Below are 19,055 nucleotides of genomic sequence, written 5' to 3'. Positions count from 1 at the left end.
GTCAGAGGTTAATAACAGAAAGATCAATCAAAAGATTATTGCAGTAAAGTAGAGGCAAGAAGTGAGGAGGACTTGAACTAAGGTGGAAGTTATGTGAATCGAGAGAAAGGGACATATGTAAGTGATGTGGGGTTAGAAATGGCCAAATTTGAGGTATAGGAAAGTAGAGTCAATAGTGATTCTCCAAGGTTACAAATCTGTGAGAATAGAAGAATGCAAAGATAGGGAACTTTAGGAAGGGTGTGAATTTGAGGGGAAAGATAGTGAGTTCCATTTGGCATGCATAGTTTGAGCTGCTAGGCAATTGGTCGTGTAGGTCTAGGGTTCAGGACTGGATACATGGATTTTGGATTCATATACAGTTCCAGAGCAAAGCTCACAGAAAATCACACAGAAACTCATAATCTATACACATGTGGTCACACAGCCAGACTCACTTGTCAGGGGTCAAACAGCACTAGAATGAACAAACATGGACCAGCAGCCATGTCTCCCAGACCTCTCCTTTGCCTAAAAACTAGCTGCTAATGATTGTTGTTGTTTGTGCTTACCTAAGGACAAGAAATTATTGGGGCAGCAGGTGCAGGCTGGACTCTGGACTAGACTCTGAACTGAACTGGCTAAAATGCCAACTGATCCAGGGTGGACTAAGCAGCCTCAGACTGGACTCCAGACTACTTAAGCCTCGCTCTGAGATTCTCTTCCATTTACACTGTACATCATAATCAATATAATGGGCAGGTCATGCCATCTGATGTCATGGTCTTCTTTGATTATGAAGAACAACACCAAAATCTTATATTTCAATGTTGTATCCCCACAAGAATGTGACTTTTTAGAGGGTAAAGACCAGCTTTTTGCCTTTTTTGTACTCCAAAAACTTGTCATAGCCTAGCATGTCATTAAGTACTTGATAAATAACTGTCTGAAGCTCTGAGAAGTAAGCTAGACTGAATGCTGGGCTGCCCTAGATAGAGTTGGGGGAAAAGGGGTGCAAGAAGGTAACAAGCTGTTCTGGCATGAACAAATCCAAATCTCCCTGGTCCATCTGAGGATGGACAGGTTGCCTACCCTCACTTCTCTAGCTTTCTTCTCTATGAGCACTTACCAGACTATTCTGACTCAGCAAGATTAAGACAGCAACACAAAGGGACAGGCTCAACTTTCTCTGTTCTGGGCAGGGAGGATGAAGAAATCAGCAGCTCCGTCCCCAAGGAAAGACAAGGAGGCAACATCAGATATGGGAACTTAGGCAGAAAGTCATAAGTGGTTTCCCTCCTGGCCTGGGACAGGAAAGATGGGGGAGACCAAAATGGGGGGCACAGGGGGAATATTTACAGTTTCTGAGGCCCCCGGGACCCAATTCCCATAGCTCCTTGTTAGTCAAATTGTCTAATTATCACTCTACTCCTCTAACAATTCATCTCCCTATAGAGATAAGGGCCATCATAGAGGCCCATCCCTGAGAGGCCTCTGTTTGGGTCCTCCAAAAAAAAAAAAGCTATCCTATCCTGCCCAGGCCTATATTCCAAACAAAATGTGTAGTTCATATTTCTCTGGAACCCAAATATCTTACCAAAGAACTGAGGAAATAATCCATACTCTCACCCTGCCCAAGTAACCATGGGGGTATGAGAGAGTGGTCCCTGATTCCAAAAGGAAAACATAACAGGGAACCCATCAATCCCTGTGAAATGACAATGAAAGTTGTTACTCCCTTCTATAAATCCCATAGAAAGCAAAATCACTGTTACTAGATACATGGCAAGGCCTGTCTCCTCGTTGATCATGAGAACCCCATAAGACCAATGAATATCAGAGTCTAAATGAATGATAGATGTCATGCTAATCAGCTTCTCAACAAGAAAGAGTCCCTTCTCCCACTTCCCTGATAGATATTCAGCTAGCCTCTGCATGAATACCTCAATTGATGAAAATGTCAATATCACACAAAGTAGCCCTCATTAAAAAGCTCTAATTGGTAGAAAGTTCTTCCTTGCCCTGATACAATATCTCCTCGTTCACTTAGCATCATAGAATCTCAGAGTTTGATGAAATCTCAGTAACAATCTGGTCCAAGTTCAGTACTCCTATTCAATGGATGATCCTCCTCTACAATGTCCCCCACAATTGGCCCTCCAACTTCACCCTGAAGACCTCTAGTGATGGGAAAGAGATCCACTGTTGGACAGCTCCTAACATTCAGACATTATGTCTTATATGGAGCTGAAAAATGTATGCTCATGGTTTGCCTCCATTTCTTTTCATTCTGGATATAAGGATTGACCTTTAATGGGATAGAGGACTTTCAAGCAATTCTCATGAAAACATAAAAACTGAATGAGAATTTCCAAATACAAGAATAAGAATCAAGAGACACTTAGATAGATCAACTTATTGGATCAACTGGAAGGGACTGTATGATGATATAGTCCTAACATTCCATAATGGCTGTTTGGTACATGCCTAGATCACTTAGGCATGTAATGTAAATGTAAAAATGTAAAATGTAAAAACTCACAAGGAAGATACTGGGAATCTGATTCTGGGAGACAGAATGACTGGTACATGTATGAATATTCTATATTGGCCCATCTACAAGGTTAAGAACAGCTTCTTTCCACTGAATGCATAGCTGGAATTGCCTGTATCTTAAGACTACCTTATGGAACAGAATTCTTTCTTTTCCATCAGTGTCTCAGGATGAAGGACTCACTCACTGAATTAACACTATGCACCAATAAGAAAAGGCTTGAAGTCAACCTTCCCCCTTCCCATTCTATGTAGCACTGAAAAATTGATTTGGGGTTTAGGAGATTTTTAATTTTTCTTTTTCAATTCTAGGTACAGGAACAGACTAGGGAACTTGAGCTGTGTTGACCTTGAAGTTCAAGATTTCCAGCTAGGGTAGTGCAACCAGCCTATCTAAGAAAACAGCATTCCAGGGATGGATAGGTGGTGCAGTGGATAGAGCACCGGTGCTCTATTCACTGTGCCACCTAGCTGCCCCAATGGAGTAAAACAACGATGGGGCCTTGCTCCCATACTTCTTAGCATGATGTTTTCAGCCATGTTATAAAAGGCCTTCAATGAAGATGAACATGGAATCAAGGTCAGCTACTGCACTGACACCAAATTCTTCAACTTGAAAAGGCTACAAGACAAGACCAAATTGGAGGGAGTGTTGGTGCATGATCTTTTGTTGGCAGATGATTGTGCCTCAATGCAGCCTCTGAACCTGAGATGCAACAAAGTATGGATTGATTCTCTGCTGCTTGTGCTCATTTTGGTCTAACAATGAACACCAAGAAAACCCAGGTACTCTATCAGCCAGCACCACACCATCCATATGTGAAACCTTTGATTACAGCAAATGGAGAAGTTTCAAGTACTGTAGACAAGTTCACTGACTTTGACAGTGTCCTTTCCAAGGAGGTGCACATACAATGAGGTTGACACTCACATTGCCAGAGCTAGCTCAGTATTTGGGAGGCTCTGATAGAAAATGTAGGAGAGAAGAGGTATTAGACTGACACCAAACTGAAGGTCTACAGAGCCATTGTGCTGACCTCATTACTATATACCCGTGAAACCTGGACAGTCTACCAGTGTCATGTGAGGAAACTGAATCACTTCCATTGAAATTGTCTTAGGAAGATTCTGAAGATCACCTGGCAGGAGAAGATACGAGATACTGAGGTCCTTTCTCAAGCTAAACTGCCAGTGTTCCAACATTACTAAAGAGAATGCAACTATAATGGACTGGGCACATTGTTAGAATGCCAGATGTATGCTTGCCCAAAAAACCATTTTATGGAGAACTCACATAGGACAAGCACTCACAAGTGGGTCAGAAGAAGCGATACAAAGACACCCTGAAGATCTCATTGAAGTACTTTAGAATTGATTGTACACATGGGAGACATGGGAGCACAGAATGACCCAGTATGGCATTCCCTCATCAATAAGCACACTGCACTCTATGAGGAAGGCAGAATTGAAGCTAAGGAAATGTGACATATGTAAGTTTAGAGTACTCACCCTAGGTGTTCACATGGATTATTTGTGTCCAACCTGTGGTAGAACATTCTAAACTCATAGTGGTTTGATAACCCACAGTTAAACACACTATAATTGGTCTCAAACATAATGATATTATTTTGGTCTTCTTTTATAACAAAGGACAAGAACCAATCAACCAACTGATTCAGACTTGTAAACTAGGTAGGACTAATGCCTGTGACACTAATCCCCTTCTCTTACCCAGAGATTGAGGGGAATAATCTCCCCCGTGTGTTAGAGGAAAATGCTGTCTGGCTGTTCTACATAGTTGGATAAAGTCTTCCTTTAGAAAAGCTAATCTGAAATGGAATTAAGTATTTGGAATTCCTAAAATTAGGGAAATATAATCGATGAAGGTTTAAGTCAGTGACTGAGCACTATAGTCAATGATAAAAAAAAATCTCAAAAATGTTAAAATAGTGTAATGGCACTCTTTGTGGTAGCAAAGAATTGTAAAAAAAAGATGTCAATAATGAAGCAAATTATGGCAAATGGATGTAATGAGGGGCAGCTAGGTGATACAGTGGATAGAGCGCCAATTTTGGAGTCAAAAGGACCTGAGTTCAAGTCTGGCCTCTGACACTTGATACATATTAGCTCTGTGACCTTGGCAAGTCACTTAACCCCATGATTCCACAAAAATAAAGAAAAAAATGAATGTAATGGAATATGGTTTTTCTGTAAGAAATTATAAACATGTTGAATACATGGAAAAACAAAAATATATGAACTAATTTGCTGCTTCTATTGTTTTTTGTCCTTTACTCTTGAAGAAAACCACAACATCAGGGAGGTAATGCCATGATATGCATGTGAATTAGTTTTGAGTTTGGGAGTTCTGAACTCACTTTCTTTTCCAGAGCCATCTGTTCCAGAGACCAGAAATGGATCAGAACAACTGGAGATGATCTGGGATATGAGGCAATAAGGGTCACTGAGTCATGTAAAGTGAAGAAAACAGGGAAGAAAGCAAAAAACATAATAACTATAATCACGTAAATAGAAACAGCTACAAAACAGTCAAAACTGCATATTAAAATATGATAATAACCAAGCATGATCTCAAATAAGACATATAAGAAATATCTCCCACTCCTTTGAAGGAGGAGAATGAGATCAAGAGATGGGGAAAATTGCATATAACTTCAGATTTTTGTCAATATGTTGTTAGTTTTGCTGTTTTTACCTTCCTCCTCTTTTTATTTTTTTAGAAGGGATGACTCTCTAAGAAGAAGTTGAAGAAGGTATACATGGAAAAATGTAGGTGATATAAAAAAATTGATCAAAATCTATTTTAAAAAATAAATTAAGATATATTAAAAAATATAATCTTACAGTTTGCAATCTAAACATTCAATAAGTTGTTTGTTTTTTCAAGAATCCTTACTAAGCAAATCTTATACATACACACACACACACACACACACACACACACACACAGACACTCTAAAATAACATAGTTTCATCAGGTCATTTACAGAATAATTATTATCATCTAAACTGAGCAGGATGCCCATCCTTATGTAACAATGGCCTCTCAAAGTTGTTGAGCATGTCATCCTTAGGTTAATCATGAGAAACTGCCTAGTACAAGTACAGTTGCTCATGCCAAGACAATAGATACTGAATCTGAGGCATTGCCTGAAAGACCAATTATGAACTCAAAAAAATTGCTTCTGAGTTCAATATGTACTCTAGCCAAATAGCACTGCCAAGACCAATCAAAGAGCAAGACTTTATTACAAAGTGATGTCAGAAACAGAACTTTTTCTGTATATTAGAAAGAACAATCCAGTGTCAAATTACATACTGCTGTGTGAAACGCAACTGTTATAGAACCAGGAAAGCTTTTACCTCAACTGGAAGCACCTAAATGTGGAGACAAAGAAAAATGAAGAACCTACATTTTCCACATCTTAACATGAGTGACTCCAGTCTTCCCTTTCAGGCTCTATTTATCAATCTTGTTCACTTCCCTATATGTGGAATTATCCCAGCCCCAGTCCCTAATGCAAATCAACTCTAGAAAAAAATAATCTCACATATGCAAAACTGACCAGAGTGGGAAAGAAACCAAATCATTTTGTCTCTTTTTCAAGGACAGTTATGGAAAACCTCAAGTTTTTTTTTTCTTAAGGATGATGATGTTTGTCCTTATTTTCAAATGACATCAGAGAGATGATGCCAAGACAAGCATGTGAATTGGATTTGAGTGAGGGGGTGTTGGGCTAAGTCACCAGCCTCCCTTTCTCCTCCAGAGCCATCTGAGTCCAGTAAACAGATATGAATCAAGACAACTGGACATGACTCTGGATGTGAAGCAGTCAGGGTTAAATGAATTGCCCAGATCATACAGCTAGTAAGAGTCAAGTGTCTGAGACCACATTGGAACTCAGGTCCTCCAGAGTACAAAGAAAATAGCCTTTTGGGGGTGATTATTCTATAGAACTCTTTATGTAACTGTCTGTCTTTGAATAAAACTTCTTTCTGAGCTGCTCCTCTAAATTGGTTTTTCTCAGAATAGATTTGTGCTTTGACTAGAAAAATATAAATCAGAGGCAGAAAGACATAAATCCCAAGTCATTCTCTCCCCTCCTCCCCCAGCCCTTCTTGTCATTAGATCAAAGACAAAGGAGATTCCTTTCAAAGCTCTTTTAAATCTTCCTGAAGGAAACTGCCGCCCACAAACTCCTTACCTAAAATCCAGGTAATTGTTTTTTGGATAGATCAAAAGCAGTTTTACTTTTTATGTAACAAGGGCTGGTGAGCAGATAGCAGAATGAGCAACTGTTGCAATCACCCCCACAAGGAATGGAAAGGGGGAGGAGGTTGGAGGAAAGGAAAGATCCTGTTTCAAAAAAGGCATGATGATGTGTAATGGAAGTTAAACCATTAAGAGAATTAGGGGCATGCACAGACATTCTATAACTAGTTCCAATCTGCCAGACTTATATGACTCAGACCCTTTTTGATTGCCAAATTCAAATACATTCAAAAGGTACAAGTCAGCCAGACTCAGTCTCTTTATAACCTTACTCTGTACTGTCTGAAGGCTGAATTTTTTCCTGTAAGAGGCTGACTTGTTACCCATAAATAATGAGTCTTTGATCATTGCATCTGTATTTATTCTTTCCAGTTTTAGATGAAAAAAAAAAAATAAGAGCTATAATCTTATGAGTTTCAAAAAGTCAAAAGGAGTCACCAGGAGATCTGGGAGTTGAGTAACCATGCCAGGTTTTGCTGCCAGACAGTTGGGAAGAGTCAAGAAAAGCAACCCTAGAAACCCAGCCCATAGGTAGCTGAAACTTATTCAAAAATAATCCTGAATTTGCCCATGAGCTTGTTGGGTGAATGCAGAATAAAAACATCTTCAACTGAACCCATTTTCCCCAGAGATTGGGATGACACAGGTGAGGAATTGTTCATTTTTCTTTCTATATCTTTGAGGTAAATTGTGGCTTGTTCCTCATTTTTGAAGAGTACCAATGACATCATCATGGGCTGATGTCTTAACTTGAGCATGAATTGAAGTGAGGCAAAGTTGCACAGTCGTAAGCCTCATTTTCTTTTCCAAAGTCACACTGGTTCTGCCTGACCCAGGCTCCTGGCCAGTTCAAGTTGGCCAGCCTCTCCTTCACCTGATCATCAGTTATCCTACTCATTTAAGAAAGAAAATGCATGACCAAACTCCTTTTATGAATAATATGTGTTAAGAAGAGGTCCGTCTATTCCATGCTTCCTAGTATTTTTATTTTTTCAACAGAAATGAGTTTTGTATTTTGCCAAAAGTTTTTTCTGCATCCATTATTATAATTCTTATTGCTCTTGTTATGATTGTGGAATTGTGAATTGGTCTAGCCATTTCAGAGAGTAATTTAGAACTATACTCAAAAAGTCACTTTAGCCCAGTGGCATATAATATATAATAAGCATATACTAATATATATTAAGTCTATATACCCAAAGAGGAGAGAAAGAGATTTTCATATAAAAACACAGCAGCTGTTTTTAAATGGCAGGAATTTAAAGGGAAGGAAGTACCCAACCACTGGGGAATGGTTGAACAAATTATGGTGGAGCAAGCTGTCAGAAGAGAGGTATGGATCCTTTATCAAGGTGGTGTATTCTTTTTGACAATCCATTTCCCTGAAGACTACCTGTTCAAACTACCTAAGGTTGCATTTACAACAATAATTTATCAGCCAAATATTAATAATAAGGGCAGCGTTATCTCAATATTTTAACATCACAGTGGTCTCCTGCTTTAATCATTTCTAAAGTTCTTTTATCCATATGAGCCATACTCAGATAAACCCTTAGTGCCAGAGATCGCGTGAATCTTTAAGCAGATACAAGAACAATAGAATATCTCCAGAATGGACTCAAGAGTATACTCTGGGATGCTACCTTAAAGTCAGAATAACTTGAATTGTAGCTGGAATAAATTTTAAATTATTGTGGGTTTTTTTATTTTCTTATCCAACTGCTCCCCCTATTAGATCTCATCTTTATTAATTAATTCTATTTTTTGCTTGCCTCATTCTATTCATATATATGCTAGTCTGAGAAGACTTAAGTTCTTCCAGTTTCAGACAATAACTGCTTTTGGAAACCGTAAAATAAGTACATGAGAACAATTGCCCAAGATTCAGAATTTTTTTAATAGACCAAATGTGTTTTTTGATTGATGTCTTCACTCTAACATGGTTATGAGACTAAAATCATTTCTCACTGCTTTGACAGATGCTGAAGATACCATCTGAGGGAAAGGATATAGATGCACAATTATCATATCAAAGGAAGCAACTTACTATAACAGCACCCATCTTGTTTAAGCCTTCCATTGTTAGAGATTTGAGATTTCATGATATACTTTATGCTCATAACTGATGTAGATGGAGAGCTGGTATTGAATTTATAGCATCAGCAGAACAGAAAATGTAATGTATTTTATGCATGTCAACAAGGAATGACCTGTCATGTTCTACTGAGGATGGAAGGTAGAAGTCAAACACCCCCTGTATTTGAAAATAGAGTCTGGAACTTATTGCAATTTTCATTTTGTTAGGAGGAATGGAGCTATTTCTCTATCTTCCAATACACTGATTAAAACAGCATTTAATTAATATTAATTAATATAGCAAATTGTCAATGGATACATGATCAACTAGCAGCTCTGTGAACAATTAATTTATTTTTCTTCAACAAAGTAGCATATACAAAAAAAAAAGATGATGCAGCATTAAATGAGCAGAGAGGCAGAGCTATGATGGTGAAGTAAGAGGCAGAATTTTTGCCCTGCTCACCCAACACTCCTCTTCCAAAACACCTAAAAAATGCACCAGATTAAATTCTGATCAGAAAACCCAAGAAAGTCACAGTAAGCCATTTTTCCAGCCCGGAGCAACTTGGGGAGATGGTCAGAAAGGTCTATGAACACTGATAGCAGAAGTAGCAAGGAATTCTCCTTGCTAGCACCCAAGGACAAGAAAGGATTGTGATTGAACACCAGGGCTAAAAGTATCTTAGCAGACAGGAATCCTAGGGGAACCCTGAACCCAGTCCAGGAAGAGGAACAAGTGAATCTGGGAGCTAGTTCTTTTGCCCATTGCCCAGTTCTGGGTCATAGTTTCAAAGTAGAAGGAAGTAGTCACCAATGAGAGAGACTCTGAGTATGGAGCAAGGAACAAGTTCCAAAAACTTAGCTTGTGGATCTGAACCCAACTACACCCAATCCAACAAACTCAAACTTGGGACCAGAACAACCAGCAATCATGCCAGAAAGGAGTGAACAACCTCTCCCAAGATCACACCACTTTGGAAATACTAAAAAGATAGACGCTCAAGCCAGATACCACCTACCCCAGAAGTGAGCAAAGCCCAAAACTAACATAAAATCTAAAGACAAAAAGTAGGCTGGAAGAATGAGCAAAGAAGAAAAGAACCCAACCATAAAGAGCTACAATGATGACAGGGAGGTTCAAAATATAAACAGAGAAGAAAACAATGACTTGAAATATCTATAAGTAAAGCCTCTAAGAAAAAATTACAGATCAGACACAAATACAACAAGAATTCTTATAAGAGTTAAAGAAATAGATTTTTTAAGAGCAAAAAAAAGAAAGGGAAAGTGGAAGTGAAAAGGAAATGAGAGTTAGAATAGTTTTCTAAAAGATGTATAGAATATTATTGAAGACAATAACTCTTTTAAAATTGAAAATAGTCAAAGAGCAATTAATGTCCTCATGAGATATCAAGAAATAACAAAAAGTCAAGAGATCGAAAAAATAGAAGAAAATGTGAAATATTTCATACTCAAAAAAATGGACTAGTAAAAGACTGAGGAGACATAATTTAATAATCACTGGACTACCAGAAAGACATGAACAAAAAAAAAGAAGAAATCTAGACATCATATTTCAAGAAATGGTGATGATGTTGATGATGATGTGATGATATTTGTCCTTCATTCTGAAAGAAGACTAGGGAAGTGATGACAGGTTATGACAAGCAAGTGAGCTGGATTTCAGTGAGAGGTGCTGTATTAAGTCATCAGGCTCACTTTCTCTTCTGGAGCCATCTGGATCCAGTGACTAGATATGGATCAGGATGACTGGAGATAGTCCAGGATTGAGGCAATCATTTGCCCAGGATCACACAGGTAGTAGGTGTCAAGTATGTAAGGTCAAATTTTAACTCAAGTCCTCCTAACTCCAAGGACTCCACTGCAACACCTTGCTTCTCTAATCAAGAAAGTATAAAGAAAAACTGACATTTTATCTTAGAACCAGAGGACAAAGTAGAAATTTAAAGAACCCATTGGGAATTTGGAAAAATAGGGAAAGATGGAACTCTGCCTAACTCTTTTTATGAAACCAATATGGTGCTGTTACCTAAACCAGGAAGAGTTAAAACAGAGAAAGAAAATTATAGACCTATTTCCCTGATGAATACAAATGCAAAAATCTTAAATAAAAATCTTAGCAAAATGATTACAACAAGTTATCACTAGGATAATACATTATGATCAAGTAGGATTTATTCCAGGAATGCAGGGTTGGTTCATTATTAGGAAAACTGTTAGTAGACTCAATTATATCAACAACAAACCTATCAGAAATTATATGACTATATCAACAGATGCTGAAAAAGCTTTTGACAAAATACAGCATCCATTCCTCCTAAAAACACTAGAGGGAATAAATGGACTGTTCCTTAGAATAATTAGCAGTATCTATCTGAAACCATCAACAAGCATTATATGCAATGGGGAGAGGCTAGAGGCATTCCCAACAAGATCAGGGTTGAAACAAAGGTGCCCATTATCACCACTACTATTCAATATTGTATTAGAAATGTTAGCTTCAGCAATTAGAGAAGAAAAAGAAATTGAAGAAATTAGAATTGGGAAGCAAGAGACAAAACTCCCACTCTTTGCAGATGACATGATGGTCTACCTAGAGAATCCCAAGAAATCATTCAAAAAACTACTGGAAACAATTAGCAATTTTAGCAAAGTTGCAGGTTATAACATAAATCCTCATAAATCCTCAACTTTTCTATGTATGTCTAGCAAGATAAAGCAGGAAGAGCTAGAAAGAGAAATCCCATTCAAAGACAATATAAAATACTTGGGAGTCTATTTGCCAAGACAGACTCAGAATCTTTTTGAAAACAATTATGAAACACTTCTCACACAAATTAAATCAGATTTAAATAACTGGGCAAATGTCAACTGCTCATAGATAGGTAGAGCTAATATAATAAAAATGACAATTCTACCAAAACTAAACTGTTTAGTGCCCTGCCAATCAAAATTCCAAAAAAATTTCTTTAATGAGTTAGAAAAAATTGTAAGTAAATTCATATGGAGAAATAAAAAGTCAAAAATTTCCAGGAGCTTAATGAAAAAAAAAGTGTAAAAGAAGGTAACTTAGTCCTACCTGATCTAAAATTATATTATAAAGCATCAGTCATCAAAACTGTTTGGTATTGGCTAAGAAATAGAGTGGTGGACCAGTGGAATAGACTAGGTGTAAAAGCAGGAGATGATTATAGTAATCTCCTGTTTGATAAACCCAAAGAGTCCAGTCATTGGGATAAAAACTACCTCTTTGATAAAAACTGCTGGGATAATTGGAAGTTAGTATGGAAGAAACTTAGATTAGACCAACACCTCACACCCTTTACCAAGATAAGATCCAAACAGTTACAGGACTTAAACATAAAAAACAATGCTATAAGCAAATTAGAAGATCAAGGACTAGGGGCTGCTAGGTGGCATAGTGGATAAAGCACAGGCCCTGGAGTCAGGAGTACCTGGGTTCAAATCGAGTCTCAGATACTTAATAATTACCTAGCTGTGTGGCCTTGGGCAAGCCACTTAACTCCGTTTGCCTTGCAAAAAAAACCCTAAAAAAAAAGTAAAAGAAGATCAAGGACTAGTCTACCTGTCAGATCTATGGAAAGGGGAGCAGTTTATGACTAAGGAAGAGTTGGAGAACATCACCAAAAATCAATTAGATGATTTTGATTACATTAAATTAAAAACTTTTGCACAGATAAAACCACTGTAACCAAGATCAAAAGAAATGTAGTAAATTGGGAAACAATCTTTACAACTAATGATTCTGACAAAGGACTCATTTCTAAAATATACAGAGAACTGAGTCTTATTTTTAAAACAAAAAGCCATTCCCCAATTGACAAATGGTCAAAGGATATGCAAAGGCAATTTACAGATGAGGAGATCAAAGCAATGCATAGCCATATGAAAAAATGCTCTAAATCATTAATTATTAAAGAAATGCAAATTAAAGCTTCTCTGAGGTACCACCTCACACCTCTTGGATTGGCCAATATGACCAGAAAGGATAATAATCATTGTTGGAAAGGTTGTGGGAGATCTGGGACACTATTACACTGTGGGTGGAGCTGTGAACTCATCCAGCCTTTTTGGAGAGCTATTTGGAACTACACCCAAAGGGCAACAAAAATGAGCATACCCTTTGACCCAGCAATACCACTGCTAGGTCTATATCCTGAAGATATGATGAAAAAGGGTAAAAACATCACTTGTACAAAAATATTTATAGCAGCCCTGTTTGTTGTGGCAAAGAATTGGAAATCATGGAAATGTCCTTCAACTGAGGAATGACTTAGCAAACTGTTGTATGTATATGTCATGGACCACTATTGTTCTATTAGAAACCCGGAGGGACAGGATTTCAGGGAAGCCTGGAGGAATTTGCATGAACTGATGCTGAGTGAGATGAGCAGAACCAGAAAATCACTGTACACCTTAACAGCAACATGGGGGTGATGTTCAACCTTGATGGACTTGCTCATTCCATCAGTGCAACAACCAGGGACAATTTGGGGCTGTCTGCAAAGGAGAGTGCCATCTGTATCCAGATAAGGAGATGTGGAGTTTGAACAAAGTTCAAGGACTATTCCCTTTAATTTAGGAAAAAACAGATATCTTATTGTCTGATCTTGTTACCTCTTAGACTTCTTGTCTCTTCTTTAAGGATATGATTTCTCTCTCACACTCAATTGGGATCAAGGTACAACGTGGAAAGAAAGTAAAGACTGACAGACTGATTTCTGTGGGGGGGGGGGGGAGGAAGTAAGATTGAGGGGAAAATTGTAAAACTCAAATAATATCTTTAATAAAAATAAATTTTTAAAAAAAGATCCCAAAGGGAGTAAGCAGCCAAGCTGGGTGGGCTTCAAACTCTCTTGCCAAATTCAGGACTCTTTCCCATGTGTCATGCTTCTTCAGTCAGAATTGCATGATTCCTGATATCTTTTTGGTGAATGTTTTTTTCAGAGGTTTGATTTAAGAAACTGCACAGTTAAATTAGAGGTGGATGTGGTTTTGTTTTTGTTCCTTCAGATCCAGAACCAATCTAAAAACTCCCTTCAGTAAAAAGCTATAAAATCACACAAACAATATCCAAGAGATTACTGACATTATGATTTTTAAAATAATGTTTTATCATCCATTTTTAATTTCTGATTAAATTCAACATTCTACAGAGAAAAAAAAAGAACCCATTGGGGAAAAATGAAAATTCCCAGGAATATTAAAGCAAAAATTCAGAACTACTAGGTTAAAGAGAAAATACTGCAAATGGCAAGAAGGAAACAATTAAAGTACCATTGAATCAGTCAGGATCATACAAAATTTAGCAGCCACAACTATAAAGGAACAGAGAACTTGGAATATGATGTGTTGGAAGGTAAAGAATTTAGAAATCTATTCAAGAAAACCTATCCAGAAAAACTGTGCATAATCTTTGTTTGTTTTTGGTTTTTTGACTTTTTTGCAAGGCAATGGGGTTGTGACTTGCCCAAGGTCACACAGCTAGGCAATTATTAAGTGTCTGAGGCTAGACTTGAACTCAGGTCCTCCTGATTCCAAGGCTGGAGCTCTATCTACTGAGCCACCTAGCTGCCCCTAAAACTGTGCATAATCTTACAGAGGGATAGAGGGGGCAGCTAGATGGCACAGTGGATAGAGTACCAGTCCTAAAGTCAAGAGAATCTGAGTTCAAATCCAGCCTCAGAGATCTGACACTTACTAGCTGTGTAAGCCTGGATAAGTCACCTCCCATCCAGAGCCGTCTCTAATCATCCTGATTCGTATCTGGCCACTGGACCCAAAACGGCTCTGAAGGAGAAAGTAAGTTTGGTGACATAGCACACCAACCATCACTTAAATCCGATTCGCTTATCATCACGGCCTCACCTCCCTGATGTCACGGTCTTTGAGAATGAAGAACAAACAATAACAACTACAATACTATGGGGGGGGTGGACGTTTAATAAAATATAAGTTTTCCAGTCTGTTGAAATTAAAGCTAAACAGAAAATTTCACATCCAAACGCTGGATTTTTTAAAAAAGCATAAACAGGTAAAAATGAGGAAAAAATCATAAGGGACTAAACCTCTCAGCATTTTATCATCACTAGGACTCTTTGAGAGAGTCTAATCAGACAGAAAGCCTGGGTATGATTTTATTAATTTGAGATGATATCAAAAGAAGAATAGAACAATAGGGCAGGGAAGGAAAGGTGAGGGAAGATTGCATTTGGAGAGGATGAATTGAGGAAATTTACCTCACATAAATGGAGTAGACACGGACAGTTTATTCATTGTAGAGGGTAGTGGTGAAAGGCAAACTTGAACCTCATTTTCACCTGAACTGAATAGGAGAATTACCATACACACACACATTTGGGTACATCTTACCCAACAAGAAAGGAGGAGCAAAAAGAGTTAAGAAAAAATGGAGGAATATAAGAGAGAGAGTAGATTAAGGGAGACTAGGGTCAGAAGCAAAATGGATTCTTGAGGAGGGGACAAGGTTAAAAAGAGAAGGAAAGTAGAAAATAAGGTGAAGGGAAATAAAAAGCAATCATAGCTATGACTTGTGAATAGAATGAGTTCATCCATAAAACAGAAGTTGGCATAATGGATTAGGAACTGTAATCCAACAATGTGTTGTTTATGAGACACACACACTCGTAATGAAAAGATTTACATAGAGTTAATATAAAGCACTGAAACAGAATCTATTATGCTTCAGCTGGAGTAAAGAAAAAGGCAGTGGTGATAATCATGATCTCAGATGAAGCAAAAATAGTCCTAATTAAAAGATATAAACAGGGAAACTACATTTTTGAGGGGAAAAGCATCATAGTCAATGAAGTAGTATAAACACTGAACATATATGCAGATGGAATAGCATCCAGATTCTTAAAGGAAAAGTTAAATGAGCTACAAGATGAAATAGATAGTAAAACTATATTAGAGAGGTACCTCAGTATACTAACTGCTAGATGTAGGTTAATCTAATCATAAAACAAAGAAGAAAGAAATTAAGGAGTTTCATAGAATTTTAGAAAAGTTAGATATGATAGACCTCTGGACATCAGTGAATGGAAATATAAAGGAGTATGTGTATATCTCAACTGTGCATAGCACAGGGCAAAAATCTCACAAATGCAGAAAAAACTAAATGCATATTTTTCTGATAATAATGCAATAAAACTTAAATTCAGTAAAGGATCTTTGAAGCATAAATTTAAAAATAATTGGAAATCAAATAACCTTATCCTAAAAAATTAGTGGCTCAAAAAACAAATCATAAAGTGAATGTAGCCAAGAAAAAAATGTATACATTATAAAGACAAAAACCTTCAAAAGATGTTTAAACTTTAATCAATGCAATGATCAACTATAATTTTAGGACTTCATTGTTAAGTGATGCTAACTTCCTAATTGAGGGGTGATGAACTCAGGGTACAGAATGAGACATAATATTTTTGAACATGGTCAGCACAGAAATTTATTTTACTTTACTATGCATATTTGTTACAAAGGTTACATTATTCTTTATTCAATGGATAGCAAGGAACAAAGAAGGAAAATGAATTTTTGTTCATAGAAAAAATTAAATTAAAAAGAAAAAAAGAAATGAAGGGATGGTTTCAGAAAAACCTTGTAAGATTTATAGGAACTGATACAAAGTGAAGTGATCAGAGCAAGAGAACAATTTATACAAACAACTTTGAAAGACTTGAGAACTCTGATCAACAAAGTGACCTGTCACAATGTAGAGGTCTGATGATTCAATAATAAAGCATGTTACTCATCTCCTATCAGAGAAGGGATGGATGCAAGATGTAGAATGAGGCATTCTTTTTTGAAATATCACATTTGAGGGGCAGCTAGGTGGCACAGTAGATAGAGCACGAGCCCTGGAGTCAGGAGGAACTGAGTTCAAATTTGACCTCAGACTTAACAATTGCCTAGCTGTGTGACCTTGGGCAAGTCATTTAACTCCACTGTCTTAAATAAATTTAAAAAATTTTTTAAAAAGAAATATCACATTTGAGAATATATTTTTAAATGGCTGCATATTTGTTATGAGAGGTTTGAGGGTTTTTTTCCCCCTCCATTGGAAAAGGGAGAGAAAATTTTAAAAAGATTATTTGGAAATTTTTAATCCTACAGAATCATCAAAGAAACTAATTGTGACATTGCTTCAATAAATTTTCAGGCTACAAAATAGCCTAACAAAAATAAATAGCAGGGCAGCTAGGTGGCACAGTGGATAGAGCACTGGCCCTGGAGTCAGGAGGACCTGAATTCAAATTCAGCCTCAGACACTTAATAATTACCTAGCTGTGTGGCCTTGGGCAAAGCCACTTAACCCCACTGCCTTGCAAAAAATAAAAAATAAAAAAAAATGGAAGACAAAAATCAATAGCATTTCCATACAACAAGAGCAAATTTATGGGGGCAGTAATAGAAAGGGAAGAAGTCCCATTCAAAATAAATATAAAACTTATAAAATTTGTGGAAGCCGATCCATGAAAGCATAGTCAAGACTTACATGGATACAAATTACAAAATATTCTTTAAATAAAGAACAAGTTAAATAAATTAGAAAAATATTAAATGCTTATAGGGGTGCCATTACAATATGATGAAAATTGTAATTCCACCATAGTTATTTTATAAATTTTGTAAATTTTCATAGCTAATTTATGCAGTTGTATAAAATCCTAACAGAGCTAAACAAATTAATAAAATATCCAGAAGAATAAAATTCAACAGAGGAGCAAAACTTTATAATGTCTAGGAAAAATGGAGGGGAAAGTAGGAATGAAGAGAGAATAAGCTCTTCCAAACTAAAAGCTATAACAATTTTTTAAAATGAATAAAGGTTAAAAAGTAGGTTAAAGGAACAGACTAGTAAAGGAGAAATCAGAAATAATGCAACTCAGTAATCCCAGGATTAAATAAATCTGAAAACATAAATTACATAAAAATAAACTGAACAAAGAAATTAAATAAACTTGACAAAGGAAAACTGAAAAGCAATTTAGACCAATATCTGCAACGTGTACCATGATAAATTTAAAAGTAATGCATGTCCTGAATCTTAAGAAATTAACATAAGAGAAGAAAAATACATCACATTTTTATGAACGTAGGGAGAATTCTTAATTAAAAAGGGATAAAGTAGGGGGGGCTAGGTGGCATAGTGGATAAAGCACCGGCCCTGGAGTCAGGAGTACCTGGGTTCAAAATTCGGTCTCAGACATTTAATAATTACCTAGCTGTGTGGCCTTGGGCAAGCCACTTAACCCCATTTGCCTTGCAAAAACTAAAAAAAAAGGGGGATAAAGTGACTTTAAAGGATAAACTAAGTCATTTTGGCCAAATGAAATTGAACAAAATTAATGCAACTAGGATAAACAGAAAAGAGATCACTAGGAAAAAGAAATCTTTGTGGTAAGGTAAGATATTGAAGATAGTTAAATAAATGATTGAAATTTACAGTATTCCAAAGTTATTATAACTTAAAACTACATTAAGATAGTTGGAACACCCTGTACATGAGACTAAAAGTCATTCCCCAATAACTAAGTGGTCAAAAAATATGAACAAATAGTTCTCAAAAGAAATTGCAAATTATTAACAATCAGATGAGAGAAATCTCCAGATAAGAGAAATGCACATCAGAACAACACTGAGGTGTTTTTTCACATCAGCAAAATAGCAATGATAATAGAAAATGGCAGTAGTCAATGTTGTAGGTGGTGGTTGAGGAAATAAAGCACATGAATGCATTGCAGATGAAAGGGCTCCGTGAATTGTGAAACATGAATATAATGAAATCTTCCTATTTTATAAGAAAACAAAGAATAGAATGAAAACAGAAAACCATGAAGAGACAGAGGAATTGATGCAAAGTGAAGTATTAAGAACCTGGAAAACAATATACATGAATGGTACTATAAATGAAAAGAATAATAACAGAATAATCAAAACTGAATGCTTCAACATTGTAATGATTTATAAAAGAATTATGCAAAGACACTGCTTTCCTCTTCTTTACACAGGTGAGGATCATGAGTTTGGAATACTGCATAAGACAAACTTTGGGGATATATTGATTTGTTTTACTGAACTT

This window comes from Macrotis lagotis, chromosome X (assembly GCF_037893015.1).
Source record: "Macrotis lagotis isolate mMagLag1 chromosome X, bilby.v1.9.chrom.fasta, whole genome shotgun sequence".
Taxonomy (NCBI): domain Eukaryota; kingdom Metazoa; phylum Chordata; class Mammalia; order Peramelemorphia; family Peramelidae; genus Macrotis; species Macrotis lagotis.
The sequence above is the reverse complement of the archived record's forward strand: the minus strand, read 5'-3'. Positions refer to the sequence as shown.